The sequence below is a fragment of the Phyllostomus hastatus genome, unplaced genomic scaffold, assembly GCF_019186645.2.
Source record: "Phyllostomus hastatus isolate PE091 unplaced genomic scaffold, TTU_PhHast_1.1 phas_scaffold_93, whole genome shotgun sequence".
Classification (NCBI taxonomy): Eukaryota; Metazoa; Chordata; class Mammalia; order Chiroptera; family Phyllostomidae; genus Phyllostomus; species Phyllostomus hastatus.
This window is the reverse complement of record NW_025334042.1, coordinates 43809991-43825767: the sequence shown is the minus strand read 5'-3', so window position 1 is coordinate 43825767 and position 15777 is coordinate 43809991.

Genomic DNA, 15777 nt, shown 5'->3' with positions numbered 1-15777 from the left:
CATCATCCCTGAACCTTCTGAATCATATGAATAGTTTCCATGGAGAAATGTTCAAGCTTAATGTAAAATATGATGCAGATTCATTGTTCTACTCACTTAGTCATTTTGAATGTGACGGCCACATAGTACACTTGCACACTCAACAGTGTCTGTCACCCCCACTGATTAGTTCAGTGAAGTCATCATTGTTCACACATGCACATTCCAGTCCACTCTCCTTGGCTGCCAGGGTACATCCATGTCACACAAACCATTCTTGTTACATTAGCAATGGCTGGACTTTTTCTGGACAGATCTTGTAAACATATGAATACCATATATGTTTAATTTCACTAAGTTCCCCTAGCCATCATTGTTGGTAATAGTGTTATCATTACTCCCAGTTTCCTGATAAACTTTGGTTTAAAGCAATGAAAGTAGTATTTCACCTTCCTTCCTATTTCACTTCTTGTCCTCCAGATCCCTCATTGGGCTGAAGGGAGTGAAGGTGTGTTTGGTCCTAATTTAGTTCTCACTCTCCTGACTGACTTGTGTTTTTGAACCCTTGCACTCTGAATCTACTTGGAAGGGGTTGCACAAGCCTGATTTTTTCTTGTCTAGAAGACTTTTCTATATTTGATTCTTGTCCATATGAAACTATTGTATGTAGTGGCTCCTTTCTGACTAGGCATATTTCTCTGAACTTGATGTGCAGGGTTTGTGATTTTGATTGAACCTAGATGAATTCTAGATGCAGTTTTAACATCCCTTGGCCAGACTTGTCATCTTGATGTTTAAGTTCTCAGTGGTATTATCTCTTTTCAAATCCCTGCATGATCAAAGGACACAGATGTGGGCATTACTCCTGATTCTACTCTCTCTAGTCTGATAAAACTAAGCATATTATTTATCCTCTTGGAGTCTCACCTTACTGTTTTGGAAAATGGAGTTAATAGCATTCATTTCAGATAGTCATTATTAGGACTGAAAGAACAATTTTGTGAAGTGTTTAGGGCAGTATTACACAAGAAATACTCCATAAATGGCAATTACTACTTCAGTTTTTATTACTAGGATTATTATTGTTTAGAAGGAACTTGGCTAGATCCAAATTAATATCTTCATTGTTCTTAGCACTATAGACTAATCACCAGATTGAGCCAGTCAAAGTCATCTGTGTACACAATAGTTTTCTGACCAGTGGATCTCACTTTCCATGTATCTATATTTTCAGTTGACTACTTAGCCAAAAACTTGGAGAGGAAGGAAAAGAGATTAAAGTGTCAGATGAGGGCCCTTTAGCATTCTTTTCATGTTAAACTGTTCAAGTTGGAACTGTTCAACACTTTATTGTTGTTCACATTTCCTTCTTTAAAGTAATTATAAATGTTGTAAGGATTATTTTTTCTCATAGAATAAAATATCTGTACATTTTACATATAGATGTTTTGTAATTTCAATGTATATTTAATATATTTAATTGTAAAACTGTTAATTGATAAATACCACATTATTGTTCAAATGTAGAACATAATAAGAATATCTTAACTGGGTATGTTACATAGGTTTTCTGGACCTGGTATGCAGTTTCATTGCTTAATTAACAGTACTTTTTCACTTAATTAAAAAAATGTGCCTTTAAATATTGTTTCAGCCTGGAAGATCTTAGGTAAGACCCTAATTGCTGTCAAGGAAAACATAATTTTCCAGCCAGCTTAATATAACCACACAGTCTTACACTCATGTGAATTGTGTACAAAACAGAACTGTACTGTAATATTGAGAAGGAAAGTTTTGGTCAAGTTGTTACCTCTGGATTTTGACTGCAGTTACATAAACATTGACATTTTGTGATTAATGACTAGGAAAACAGTCACACCAAAGCTTAGGGTTAGCGTTATTCTCATATTGGCCTAGTAGAACAACTTAGTATGATTTTCTTAACAACTTGAAATGTGAGGTTCTGGAGTCAGCTGGGGCAGAAGAAGTGGGTAACTAAGCACATGACCTCCTCTACTTGCTCACTTATACCTGATGTTCCTTAAGTTAAATAGGGGGTGGGCTGGCAGGCTATGGGTGGGGATAAATCTGGAAAGGCAATTATCTATGGAAAGGATGGTACATTGACTTTCCCGTATCAGGCTACAGAGGACTGGCTACAGACTTTTTTCCTAAGGGAGGTTTTGGATTTGGTTATGGGTTGAAGAGACCCTGACCTAAAAGGAAGGGGTGGTGGTGGAACGCAGGGCAAACAAGGGGAAATAGGAGCTATTGCAGAAAAACAAACCTATCCTAGGATTTTCACTTGAGTTGGTCTTTTATATGATGAACAGTCTTACATTTTCAGATTTAGGTTAGAAGTACTAAATTCTAGGAAAACCAAGAAGTACATAAATTAGTATACTTTTACATTTTTCTGTATAGCATATAGGAAGCTCCTACTTTAAAGGTTAACGTTAGAATTTTTTTTGGAGAAGTGACTTGTGATCTGCAAAAAGTGGTTGACTAGTGTATATTTTTGCAAGTTCTATATATAGAAGTATGTAATAGTGTAGATAAAAATATCCAACCAGGGTCAAGAATTCTTTTTATGTATGTTCATATATTAAATATGCACTTAGCAGTTTAGAAATTCTCATTTTCCAATTTAATCCCCATAATAATCCTTAAGGTAAGTAGAACAGACATTATTAGCCTAATTTTCTAGGTGAGGAAACCGTGAGTCAAAAAACCTGACTTTCTTAAGTACGACATAATTAGTATGTGCTAGTACTACTGTCTACTGTTTTTAAACCCCAAATCACTTATACTATATCATATGGACCACAGCAAAATAAAATGTATAATGTATGTTTATATTACTTTAATTGTATTTGAGATATGAGGCATGAACTGCTTAAAGAGTAATAGAAATTCTTTCTTTTCTTCCTTCATTGCAAAACTCTTAATTGTTACCTTCATTTGACCATATTTAATTTACAACCCAGGTCTATGGTTACATTGAGGCCTAAAGAGTTACATCAGTTATCTAAAATAAAAAAATCCAGTCTCCAAATATTGTCACCTTAAATATATGTTATCTGTGCCTATTAATGAAGAGCCACGATTTGGGCCTAAAATATCAAATGGTTACTCAGTTTTATTTCTGTGTCAATTCACCAATCTAATATAGGTCAATTATAACCAAATCCTTATTTGCCTATCCAAGCATGTTCATTTTATTTGTCCTGGGGCAACTCACTTTGTGTAACCTGTTTTGTTGTTGCATTTTATACTTTATAATTCTCTCCTTATTCTGAACGAGATGGGAGCTAATAGCTGGTTTCATGGATTTCTGTTGGCTTCATATATCTTCTCCCTTTGAGCATAAATAAAAATATTAGGATATTAAGGTTTGAGGTTTCATCTGTCTGACAACCCTCTCCAGGGGTCCCCTTTTCTTTGTCCCTGTCAGGTAGTGTTATCCCCTTTTAAAATATTCCATGATGAGAAGCTCACTCCACAGCACTTTTCCAATTTGAACTTATCTTTTAGATTTTTTCATTGAAACAAAAATTTCTCCCTGTGTTTTTTTACTCTTTGTTCACAGTCCTACCTTTAGGATAACACCTAAGTCTTTTTTCCTTATTTTCACATTATACCTTTGCACGTGTGTACCTAGAGGTTATACGTACATCCCTGCTCCAAACCAAACTGCTCATTTCTTCAACCATTGCTTATAAAGCTTCATTTTAAGTCTCTTTCCTTTTTCATGCTTACTCCCCTCTAGACGGAGTGCCCAGGATCTCCAGGCCCATCTATGGGCTGAAAGGTAGAGCCATAAAATGAGTCAGGATAAAGACAGCCATTCGGATTTAAGGGACACATACATTTGAGCTCTCTAAAGGGGAGGGGTGGGTCATGTGAAATTACAGCATGAGGGGAGATCAAACAAAGAAGGGCCTACTCTTCTGATTTGGGCTGGTTGGGTCTAGTGATCGGGACACAATTAGACAGGAAGAAGGGTACTGAAAACCAGCCCCAGTAGCTCAGAGAGGTACAGGTGGGGTGAAGGTCATTTACATTTCATGCTCTCTGAAAAAGGAATAAGCTTTCCAACTCACCCCTCCCAAAGAGTCACATGCCCAGAAAAACATCAGCCAATGCTGAGTTGCAGAAAGAAAGCAGAGTGTTGTCACCAAATGAGGAATATCCAGAAGCCTTCGTTTTAGTGCATCCGCCTGTCTCTTGAGTTATGTTGCATTCCATTTGGTAGTTGAGGCCAGGAAAAGGTATGTTGTCAATTCTCTTTCAAAGCCCAGATTCATGCGTACCAGGGTTGGCAGAGCTAGGAATGCTTCTTTGGTAGACAAACTATGCTATGGAGTGGCCTCTCACAAAAGCTCTTGGTAACCTAGTGGCTTATAAATGTGGATACTGTACAACTTTGGGAAAACTGTGTAGCATATGTAAGGCTAGTTTTAGAACTTGAATACTTAAATATCTTAAATATCTTGTTAATCCTGTCAAGATCTTATTTAGCCTCTGCAAGTCATATCTGTTTGCTTTTAATACGAAGGAAATAAATCATGTCATTGTTTAAAATTGTAAGGTATGTGTACACCAGGCAGGCACAGACTTGAATTACAACTTTGAAGCTCTCTAACTGCAACATTTGCGAACCCAGTTCAGCTTGTGAAAACCATGGACATATTTTGGTTTGGCTTGGAGCCTTCTTTTCATCTCCCAGGTCACTGAGTGCGAAGGAAAAAAAAAAACGACTGTAAATATTTTTGAAGCAAAGGTCTATTTTTCCCTATTGCAAAAATAAAATTGAATTATTTGACTTGGTCCAAGGGATCTAATTTGTTCCAAGAGAGCAGACCAATTCTCTCTCATTTAAAAATGATTTTTAGACTGATTTCAAACATGTGACTTTATGATTCTCAAATAATTCTTATTAGAAAGTAAAAGATGACTACGAGGAGGTTTCATTCTCAACCTTTTTTCTAGGGTTAGGGTTGGGCCTTCTCTCTTCCATGCTGTTGAAAGTCTGGTTGGTTTGCAAACATTTTCCATCCCTAGTTTTGCCTTCGCAAAAAGGCTCCTGAACTTCTTATGTGTAGTAGATAAGGGGATATCCACATATAGAAAACTGAGTTCTAGTGCTGGTTTTGCTTTTATCTTACTCATGACTTTAACCCAGCTAATGTTCAGTTTTCACAGCTCTTAATTATGAATGCTAATGCTTGCTTTACCTACAACCCATAGATCTTCTGAGTACAAGTGGAAATCATGTGTGTATGTGAAAGCATTTATAATAAATCCATTTATGAAAACAAAAAATTAATACCATACATCCAGGGCTCCTAGGGTAGAAGTAAGCACAGGGCTTCTGTGGAGAAGATCTAGAATTGGGTTTGCATTGGGCTGGGGTGGAGGAAGGTTATCTGTACTGAGTTTGCTTGTCTTCTCTCTCTCATTACACACACACATATACATGAGTGCAAATACAATTGCTGTTCTAAGTCTGCATCCACAGCGAGTATTCTAGAGGTTAGGTCAAGCATTCTTTTCTTTCAAAACAATCTTGACTTTTTATAGATACTGGGAACAGGCAGGGGGCTTCCGGAACTAGTAATTCTCAGGAGTCCAAATACTCTTCAGGTTCCTCCTCAGGTAGAGACTCTCTCTGGCACACGGCTTCTCTGGGCCTCTTTTCCCTTATACTTGGTTCACAGCTCAAGAAACCTGCCTAGATGTTCAATTGGCAAAGAAGGGCCTTTTTCCCTGTTGTCAGACGAGACTGCTCCTTTATGACACGATTTGAGAGGTACTGTGGGAGCCGTGGCCCCACTGTCTTGTTCAGGAGCTTATCTTGCTTCCTTTAAGGTCACTATTTGAGACTAATAATTTTTTTGTGCCAACATAGTCCTCTCCAAATTCTGTTTTTAAAATGAAGACATCTACTTGGGGGGAAAAAAGGGCAAACTTGTTTCCACCAGTAGTGGGGAGGGAGTAGATTGAAAAAGAGGAACTAGAAGGGAAAAGTGTGGATGCTTAAGACAATATTTTCCTCCTTTGTTGTGGTTCTATCTCAGGCTGCCCAGGTCTGAGGACTTTCTGTACTGAAGCCCATGTTGGTATCTGCCTAATGTGGAGACGCAGCTCTGGGGTGGGGAGAAACGAGTAAGGCCTCGCCTGGGAAATCCTCTAAATAGCACTTCGTCCAGGAGACTTCATCTGACTCACTGTAACATTAAATTTTTTTATTTTAAAAGTTATTTTATTGTTGTTTAAGTACAGTTGTCTGCATTTATCCTCCACCACTCTGCCCCTACCCCAGCCATCCTCACCTCCCCGCCCTGATTCCACCCCTCCTTGGTTTTGTCCATGTGCCCTTTATAGTTGTTCCTGAAAACCGTCCCCACTCTTCACCCTGTTATCCCCTCCCGCCTCCCCTCTGGTTATTGTCAGATTGTTCTTAATTTCAATGTTAAATTTTTAATGAGCATTGTTTGCCTTCTGTCCTCTTGGCCCAGTTAGCTGGGTTATACCAATATGTAGCTGATCATTTTGTAGCAACTGATAACTTGGGCATTTTGAATGATAAGGGAGCAAAGCAAGCAGGGCCAAGTTCCTCACCAGAGATACACATGTAATAATCTTACTGGCTCCCTAAATGTGCTTCGAGGTCTCCAATATAAGGAGGTAGACTAGATGTATTGCACCACATTGGGTGATATGATTAACCCCATACCCATGAAAAAAAAGTTAATTTTACAAATAGAGTTTGTGTCTCTGCTTGCTAGAGAGAGAGAGAGAAGGACACTTGGGAGTGTGAATGTGTCTGCAACATATGAAGTACAGAAGTTTTAAAAGAAGAGAACTGAGGCAATAGAATGTATTAATTCTGTTTTTTTTCTAGAGGTAAAACTTAAGGCCAAATGTTTAAATTGAATCAATCTAAGAAAAACTTCTATCCTAACAATTAGTTGTCCAAGTGAACTGGGATATCGTGTGACTTGGAGAACTTCCTAACACTTCGGTGTTTTTTTTTTAGATTTTATTTTTATTTATTTTTAGAGAGGGAAGGGAGGGAGAAAGAGAGTGAGAGAGAAACATCAATGTACGGTTGCTGGGAGTCATGGCCTGCAACCCAGGCATGTACCCTGACTGGGAATCGAACCTGCGACACTTTGGTTCGCAGCCCGCGCTCAATCCACTGAGCTACACCAGCCAGGAACACTGCGGTTTTAAGAACAAACTCAAAGACCTTCTAGGCTACTGTATGGCATAGAACAGGTGCCTGTTAAATATTTGTGAAATATTAAATATGTGATAACTTCATTAAACATTATTTCCATAAACTGTGGTATTAAACAACAATGGCTTTATCCTACCAAACATAAAAGGTGACCTCTTTTAATGTGAGTCTCCTCTTAAACACTAAGTCATAAAACTTTATTTCAGGGAAAAAAACACAACACGTTAAAACTTTCATTACCTATATTTCTATCTCTAATTATATTTTTAACATCTGCATTCTGGGTGGGCCCATAGGATTTCAAGAGAATTCTATTTTAACTTAAGGTCTTAGAAGCAAAGAATTTAGGAAATTCTAAAACAAGGAAGATGTACAACATATATGTGTAATGAGAAGAATCGAAGGTGTCTAATCTTTAACAACAAATTGGAATTTTTGATCCTTGTTGTTTTGTCAGGTGGATATTCAGATTACAAATGAGGGATGTTGGTTACTTAATACTCAAAAAATGTTTTCAAAAAGATGATTTTTTTGGTCCAACTAAGCTCTGTAGTTCTAGTCACCTTTTTCTGGATACCGTGCTGTTCTATAAAAATGTATTTGCCAGTTTGAGTGAAAATCCGTCTCCTATTTCTTAGCTTGATAATGTCTTTTTTGGAATACTCTCATGTTTGAGGTCTAATTCACTCCTAGAATTAAGTCACAGCACTTAGGATTTTCTTAGAATACCTTTATAATTCAAAATCATTATCCTTTAGGGACCTTTCCAAGACTCTTTGTAAGAAGCAAAATTCTCTCTAAGAATGTTTAAAAACATGTACCCAAATGTATGCAGAGTACTTTCCTACTTTATTGTAGGTTTGTGGTCGAAGCGGTGGTTATTATCCTTAGATGAAATGGACAGAGACAAATTTTGTGTATTGCTCTCTCCAAAGTAAAGGAGTCAGAGTGTTTCCAGGCAAACACCATAAAAACCTCCTGTATTAACTGAGAAAAGAGCACATTTCTTGAACAGTATTTTTTAAAGCTTAACCTCATGTTTTAACAACCCCAGATGACTTATGTTCCTGGCTTTCTTTGTTGGTTAGCTTTCAATGACTGAATTCAGAGAAATGAAACATGGAAAAAACCCCCAACAGGTCACCCAGTTCATTTCTCTAAAGAAATTGACAAATGAATCTCATAATGTAGTTTCTAGCATTGACTTACTTGAGGATAGTTGAGGGTTGCATTTTTAAATGAGAAAAATTGGGATCAATTTCAGTCCTAGGATGGAGTGAGAGACCACTAAGAGGTTCCCATATCCTATCTTCCTACGTCTGCTTTATGTGTGTGTGTGTGTGTGTGTGTGTGTGTATTCACAAACTGAGCAATTTAGTCATGACACATTCTGGCTTCTAAATACTGTGCAGGCAAGAAAAGGGAAGATGAAAAAGAAGCAATCACAAGACTAGTTGCTTTCTTCAGCTAAAGGCACTTTTAGGAGAGAAACTCAGCCAGTTGAAAGCCATCAGCTGCCAGCATCCGAGGGAATGGGAGAAAGGAGGGATCTGGACAAAGTACCACAGCATCAATTGCTGTCCACACTTGTAGTGTGACATCCTCTTGCTTAATAAAATATATCAGGAACAGCTGCTTCTTTAGAATTTGATTAGTCTCTTTTCCAGGAAAAATTACAGTACCAGATAGGTTCTAGTCACACTTTCCTGGATGCTGTGGCTGTTTTTTAGACATGTATTTCTACAACACATGTATCTTCTCTTTCCCAGCTCTATAATCTCTCCTTTGGTATATTCTCCTGTTTGAAGTCCAGTTTGCTCCTGGAGGCAGGGCAGAGTATTGATGAAGGGTCAGTGGGACAAACTACAGCCTCTGATGCTGCAGTAGGTTGTGAGTTTACTATTAATACTCATTGTCTTTCTCTTCAACAACTCATTTGAGATTCTGTCACTCTTGCACATCTGGTGGTCTAGGTGTCTAACCTGGTAAGTGAAATAGACTTCCATTCCTGAGAGATGTGAGTTCCTGGTTACCACAGCCTTCTCAGGCCTTCTCATGGTTATAACATGCCTGTCCAGTCACTGCCATGATCGGGCAGAGGATATCAAGAGCTATTCCAATGGCTTACTTAAATATAAAGTGCATGTTTCCTTCCTTAGAATCAGAAGTGTGGGAGGCCGCTCTGTGTGGTGTGGGCCCAACTTCCACTGGGAGATGCATAGGACCCACGCCCATAGATATGTTCTCCTGTGGGGAATCAGGCCTGCAATGTACCTAGGCTGCTTTGAGACTTGCTTTTGCTAAAACTCCCTCACCCTGAATTGAGGACATTTACTGCAAAGCAACTTCCTAAAAACCATGCTAAACCTTCCAAGGGTGACTGTAACCGGGTCCAACTACTTCTGCCTTTTCATTTGCAAATATCCCTTTTCTGTGATGGGATTATCAGCGTCCTCTCCTTTGTTTTCTGTAAAAGGTAACCACTTAAAGTGAGCCTGTGCATAGTTAATGAGGACCTTTTTGTAATGTGTCCAGAAAGACAGTAAAAGCTCTTTGGAGTGAGGGCCTCGGCTTTTGCTCCCCTTGAGAGAAAAGCCATGAGGTCCCTTTTCCTCCAATGGATTCGGTAATCTGTGTGAATGTCTCATTTTCATCCATAATGACGTGGACCCCACGAGCCGGGGTCCACATCACAGAAGCCCTATCTTCTCCTGATTATTATGTTCAGTTACCCCCCTAGGAAAGATGACTCCTTTACTTGCTAAGTAGTCTCAGTATGAAGAGCCTTGCTCTTATGAGGAACATTTAAAAAATTTGACAAGCAAGCATTCAAAGTGGTCAGGCAACACCTAGAGCTTCAGTGGGACTCTTCCAATGTCCCAGGTGAAAGTGTTCTCTCTCTATGAACCAGGATTTCCAGGCCAACAGACATTATAATTTTTGTGATTTTAGCAATGAAAAATGTACCGTATTTTCAGATTATGAGATGCCCCCCCCACATGCAATTTGGGAGGAGTAATGGTTGTTAACGCTGCTTGTTGGGTTCTGTTTACATTTACATTGGTGAAATATTGTGTTATTTATGTTATTAAATACTTTACCACATTTTTTGCTTCAAAATTTTTTTTTCCTATGTTCCTCCTCTAAAACCTAGGTGTGTCTTATGGTCTGAAAAAATACGGTAAATTCTTCATGTGGTTACAAAATATGGAGCCACTCTGGCTTCCATGCCTTAGTTTTCATGTATTCTCCTTATAGGGAATATAATACTACATAATGCTTGATAGTTCATGTATTCTCCTTATAGGGAATATAATACTACATAATGCTTGATAGTTTAGGGTATGTAGCACAGCATGGATAGCTACCTTATTCTCATAGGAAAAGCAGAGTGGAATAATAGGTTCTGTTCTGAGTTAACATCAACTGACAGGGATTCCTACTGGTAGAGGGGGCATGGAAGAAGGCATATCTGGCAGTAGTCTGATGGGTACCAATGCCTGGGTCCTAGAGGAGAGCCATCTAAGATAAAATAGAACTCTAGTTCATTGATAGAAAAATAGAGGTAATCCAGGCAAAGATTCAGGGTTCCAAATCAAAATGATTTCAGTATAGAATTATTAAAAGTTCTGTATTATGACAAAGGAGTGGGTCCAAAACATTAAGATCGAAGAATTGAAGAAAAGGCTGTTAATGATGGGTAATCAAGTTACTAAAGAACCTAGATATAGAGCAATGGATTACTTGCAGATTTCCTTTATTCAAGAGGTAGAAGTAGGGGTGAAAATGGTGCTTGAATACATCACTTCTATATAAGTATATAATGTTTATGACTCCATAAAAATATGGATGCATGAATTCTAAACCAGTAGAACATGAGAGTTAAACTTGTGAATTTTCCTTAAACTAAATGTACTTCCTTGGGGTAGTCTTCTGAAACTGCATGCTTCATAGCGTGAGTAAGTGTGGAATGGTGGGGAAGAGAGGAAGAGTGGAGTGAGTACAAGTTGGCTCGTGCTATGAATAGTTTTTAGCTGTATGTCCTGCTGGCTGCTTTCAAGGCATAAGGGGTAATCCCTATGGAGGTATTGTCTCACCATTTATTAATATCCAGAATAAAGTGTATTATAATATTAATAATAGAATTGAAAATAACACTAGAGATAGGTAACATTTCCTAAGCATTTACTGTATGGCAGACCATGTTTTGTGCAATTTACATATATTCATTTATTTAACATTTACAATAACTCTAAGATTTGTGCTAGAATTATCTTATTTTACAGATGAGGAAACTGAGGCCTAGTAAGATTAATTAACTTGCCCAAGAATGACACAGTTCTAAGTGATGTTGCTGGGAGACCTATTTACAAAGTCCTTAATCTCAAACACTATGTTGAAAGGCTAAATTTCTTTTATGGCATGGCAGCAGATCATTCTGTCTGTGTTTAAACACTCTTTGGTTTTTAAGATGCACTACTCTGTGAAGAGCCTTACCAAGATGACACAAGAGGAAAGAAATAAGGCCTGTGACCTATCACTTCCTGTGTCTCAGATTTGAAGAACCAGACTACATCAAAAAAATCAAGAGAACTGAAAAGGTAACTTGCTTAAAATTTTGACTAAGGTAGAAACTACATTAAACATTGATTTATCAGATTGGAAAGTGTGATTATTCACAATGAGAAGTTGGTAGAAATATATGGACTATGTATGTACATAACACCTTTTTTTCTTTTATTGATTCCAGAGCAAGGAGGAGGGAGGGAGAAAGAGAAGGAGAGAAACATCTGTCTGTTGCCTGTTGCACGTGCCCTGAATGGGGACCGAACCTACAACACCAGCATATGCCCTTACCAGAAATTAATTGGTGACCTTTCAGTTTAAGGGATGATGCCCAGCTAACTGAGCCACACCAGCCAGGACTGTACATAACCCTCTTTAAAATTTGGCTTAAGAAATTAGATTTAATGGGGTTAGTACAAGTGAATTTCCCAAGAGAATAGAATTACCTGCTCTTAGAACAGTCATGTAGTCCCTAAGCTCACAAATTTTTCAACGTAAAATGAGGGGGTTGAATTAGGTCATCGTTGAACTTCTTGCCAGCTCAAAAAAACCAAAAAACAAAAACAAAACAAAACCCCACAAAACAAAAAACAAAAAAAAACACAAACAACTATGAATCTAGTGTTGTGTGATGAATAAAACAAGAAGTCTGGAGATAGAAGATCCTGGTCCTACTGTTTGCCACCTGAATGACTGTCATAGATCTGGTTAGCTAGGAAATAGACTTTAAAACTCAAAGATTTGTGTGCTGGTGGTTTATTGGAGAGTGCCCTTAGGTACAACCTGTGAGAAGGATAAAGAAAGTAGAAGTAGGCAAAGTGAGCCTGTGAACTTAAGCAGTTGAAATAAATGCCTCATTCAATTCTATGGGGCAACACTGAGGCTGAGATGACAATTCAGAGTAGTCCTACCTGATTTAATGGGCTTTCAGCCCACATGGTTTTCAAGGCACTGGACATCAAGTCACTTTTCCATCCCTTAAGAGATGGGAAACAAGCCAAGTGAGTCCTATGATTGCTCCAGGTTATTGCCTTGAGAATGTTTTCAATCCTTGGCTCAGGCAGGAGGAATCCAGATGGAATCCAGTGGTTTTGAGTTGACATGGAGTTGAAGTCTTGAGCGAACGTGTTGGCTATAGTTCACATAGCAAAATACTGAAGAGGAGATAGCTATAGAGAAAGGGATCTCTGGATATTGGTGGAGGTATATTATAATCAGTGTGGTCAAAAACAATGATGAAAACCTTAGAAGCAGCCACAGATAATACAGGAGTGAAAAATTATAACAGATTTTATATAAAAAATGTAAGTTAGAAGACAGTGGAAAAACACCTTATTATTTTTTTTTTAAAGATTTTATTATTTTTAGAGATGGAAGGGAGGGAGATAGAGAGAGAGAGAGAGAGAAACAACAATGTGTGGTTGCTGGGGGTCATGGCCTGCAACCCAGGCATGTACCCTAACTGGGGATCGAACCTGCGACACTTTGGTTCGCAGCCCACGCTCAATCCACTGAGCTACACCAGCCAGGGCTGGAAAAACACCTTAAAAGAATTAAAAGAAAATAAAACTTGACAACATAGAATTCATTGTACATCTTTTTTCACAAGATGGTAGAGTAGGTAGACACCATATTCACCTCCTATCATGACTGTAACAAAATTTCAACTAAATTATAGAACAATCAACCTGAAGACTAGCTGAACAGGATATAACTAAAGATATAAAGAAGAAGCCATGTCAAGATTGGTAGGAGGGGCAGAGATGCAAAACAGCTGGCCCCACAACTACATGTAGTGGTTGATGTCGCAGCTGCAAAGGTCCCCCCTGAGGAGTGAGGGGTCTTAGTCCCCTCAGCCTGAAACATCAGTGCTAGGAAGAGGAGCCCACATAATATCTAGCTGTAAAATCAGGGGATTCAGCCTGTCTGGGTAAGACAAAAGGCTGCTGGAAACCTAAGTGTCCTCTTAAAAGGCCTACGTGCAAACTCTCACTCGTAGGCACTCACCTTGGGCTCTGGTGGACAGACAGTGGCTCAGGAGGTTTCTGAGACATACAGGGAGAAACTGAGTTGTGTGGCTTCTGGGTGAGGGCTGGAGGGCTGGCTGTCATTGTCCCTGTGTTGAGCCTTCCTCGTACACAGCTGACGGGTGCTGTCTTTCTTATGTTGAGCTTTTTTCCCCTGTTGCCAAATTTCAATCTACATTAGCCTGGTGAACTCTACTTGCTCCACTCCTATGACTCCCTGAGGCTCCACCTTGCACAACTCACGCACTTCTGGTAGCAGCAAGCCTGGGCCTGCATAGCAGTCTTTCTTAAAAAATTCTCAAAGAATTCCAGTCAAGCTTAGGTAGTGCCAGAGACATACACAGAGAAACTGTTGTGTGGGGTGAGGGCTAAAGCGATGGCCACCATTGTCCCTGTGCTCAGCACCGCCTGAATCTGTGTTAGCCTGGTGAACTCTACTACCTCCAACGTGATAATTCCCTGAGAACCCAACCCACTGAAAAGGTCTGCAGCCCCCAGGCAGGTGGTAGCTGGCCTCAGTATACCCTGAGAATTTTTCTGAATGTCCTTATGTTTAGCATTGACACCAAACCTGAATCTGTATTAAGTGGATAAACACAGCTTGCCCCACCTAATGACTCCCTGAGACCCTACATCATCCAACTCGCATACTGCCCAAAGTTCTTTTAGTTGCTGAGACAAACAGTCAGCCAGCAGGTTTTGCCAAATCTTGGGGTGCCTTAGGCCTTTGGTGACCTGCCTCAGGCTCAATATTGGTGGCCAACCTCAGATTGCAGCACAGCCTCTCTTATGTGCATGTAGGCCCAGCACAGGCAGCTACCAACCCCAATTGCTTTGTAGCTCCTAACAGGTAGCCAGCCCCAGGCTGGTCACAGGGAGCATCTGAAACTGACCTGCATCAGAACCTTTCACAAGAGGTCCCAGAATCAACACACCCAGTAACAGGATCCAGACCACAAAAGAGCACCACCTGATTAGCTCCCTGATTCTCGCCACAAGTGGGAACCCAAAGGGCAGTCTTTTGGCAGGCACCAGACCTCATTGCAGTGAATCCCACTCCATGAGGTCAGCCCCTGTGCAGCAGCTGGTATGCTGTGGTCATGGCCAATCCTCACAGCCAGTCAGCCTGAGGGTCAATCCCACCTTCTGATGTGCCAACAGCAATTGAAGCTCAACTACTACAGGAAGGTGCACACAATCTACACAGGGAACACTCCTGGAGCACCTGGCTCAGGCTATCAGGGAGACTTTGCCACTGGGCCCCATAGGATACTTACTACATGAGGTCACTCTGCCAAGACTGAGAGATATAGCAGATCTACCTAATACATAGAAACAAACAGAGAGGCAGCCAAAATGGACACACAAAGAGACATGTCCCGAATGAAAGAACAGGAGAACTCTCAAGAAAAAGGGCTAAATAAAATGGAGGCATGCAGATACAGAGTTCAAAACACTAGTTATAAGGATGCTCAAAAAACTGAGTAAGAACTTCAGTGAAGAGATAGTAAACATAAAAAAGACATAGAAACCATAAAAAATATCATTCATACACGAGGAATACAATAACTGAAATGAAGAACGCACTAGGAGGAATCAACAGCAGATTAGTTGAAGCAGTGGACTGAATCAGCAATTTGGAGAACAAGGTAGCAGAAAACATCCATTCAGAACAACAAAAAGAAAAGAAGAATTCAAAAAAATAAAGATAGTTTAAACTACCTCTGGAACAAAACCAAGTATAATGACATTTGCATCTTTGGGCTACCAGAAGGAGAAGAGAGAGAGTAAAAGATTGAGAACCTATTTGAAGAAATAATGACAGAAAACTTCCCTAACTTGGTGAAAGAAGTAGACCTACAAATGCAGAAAGCACCGAGTCTCAAACAAAATGAACTCAAACAGGACCACACCAAGGCACAACATAATTAAAATTGCAAAGGTTAGAGACAAGGACAG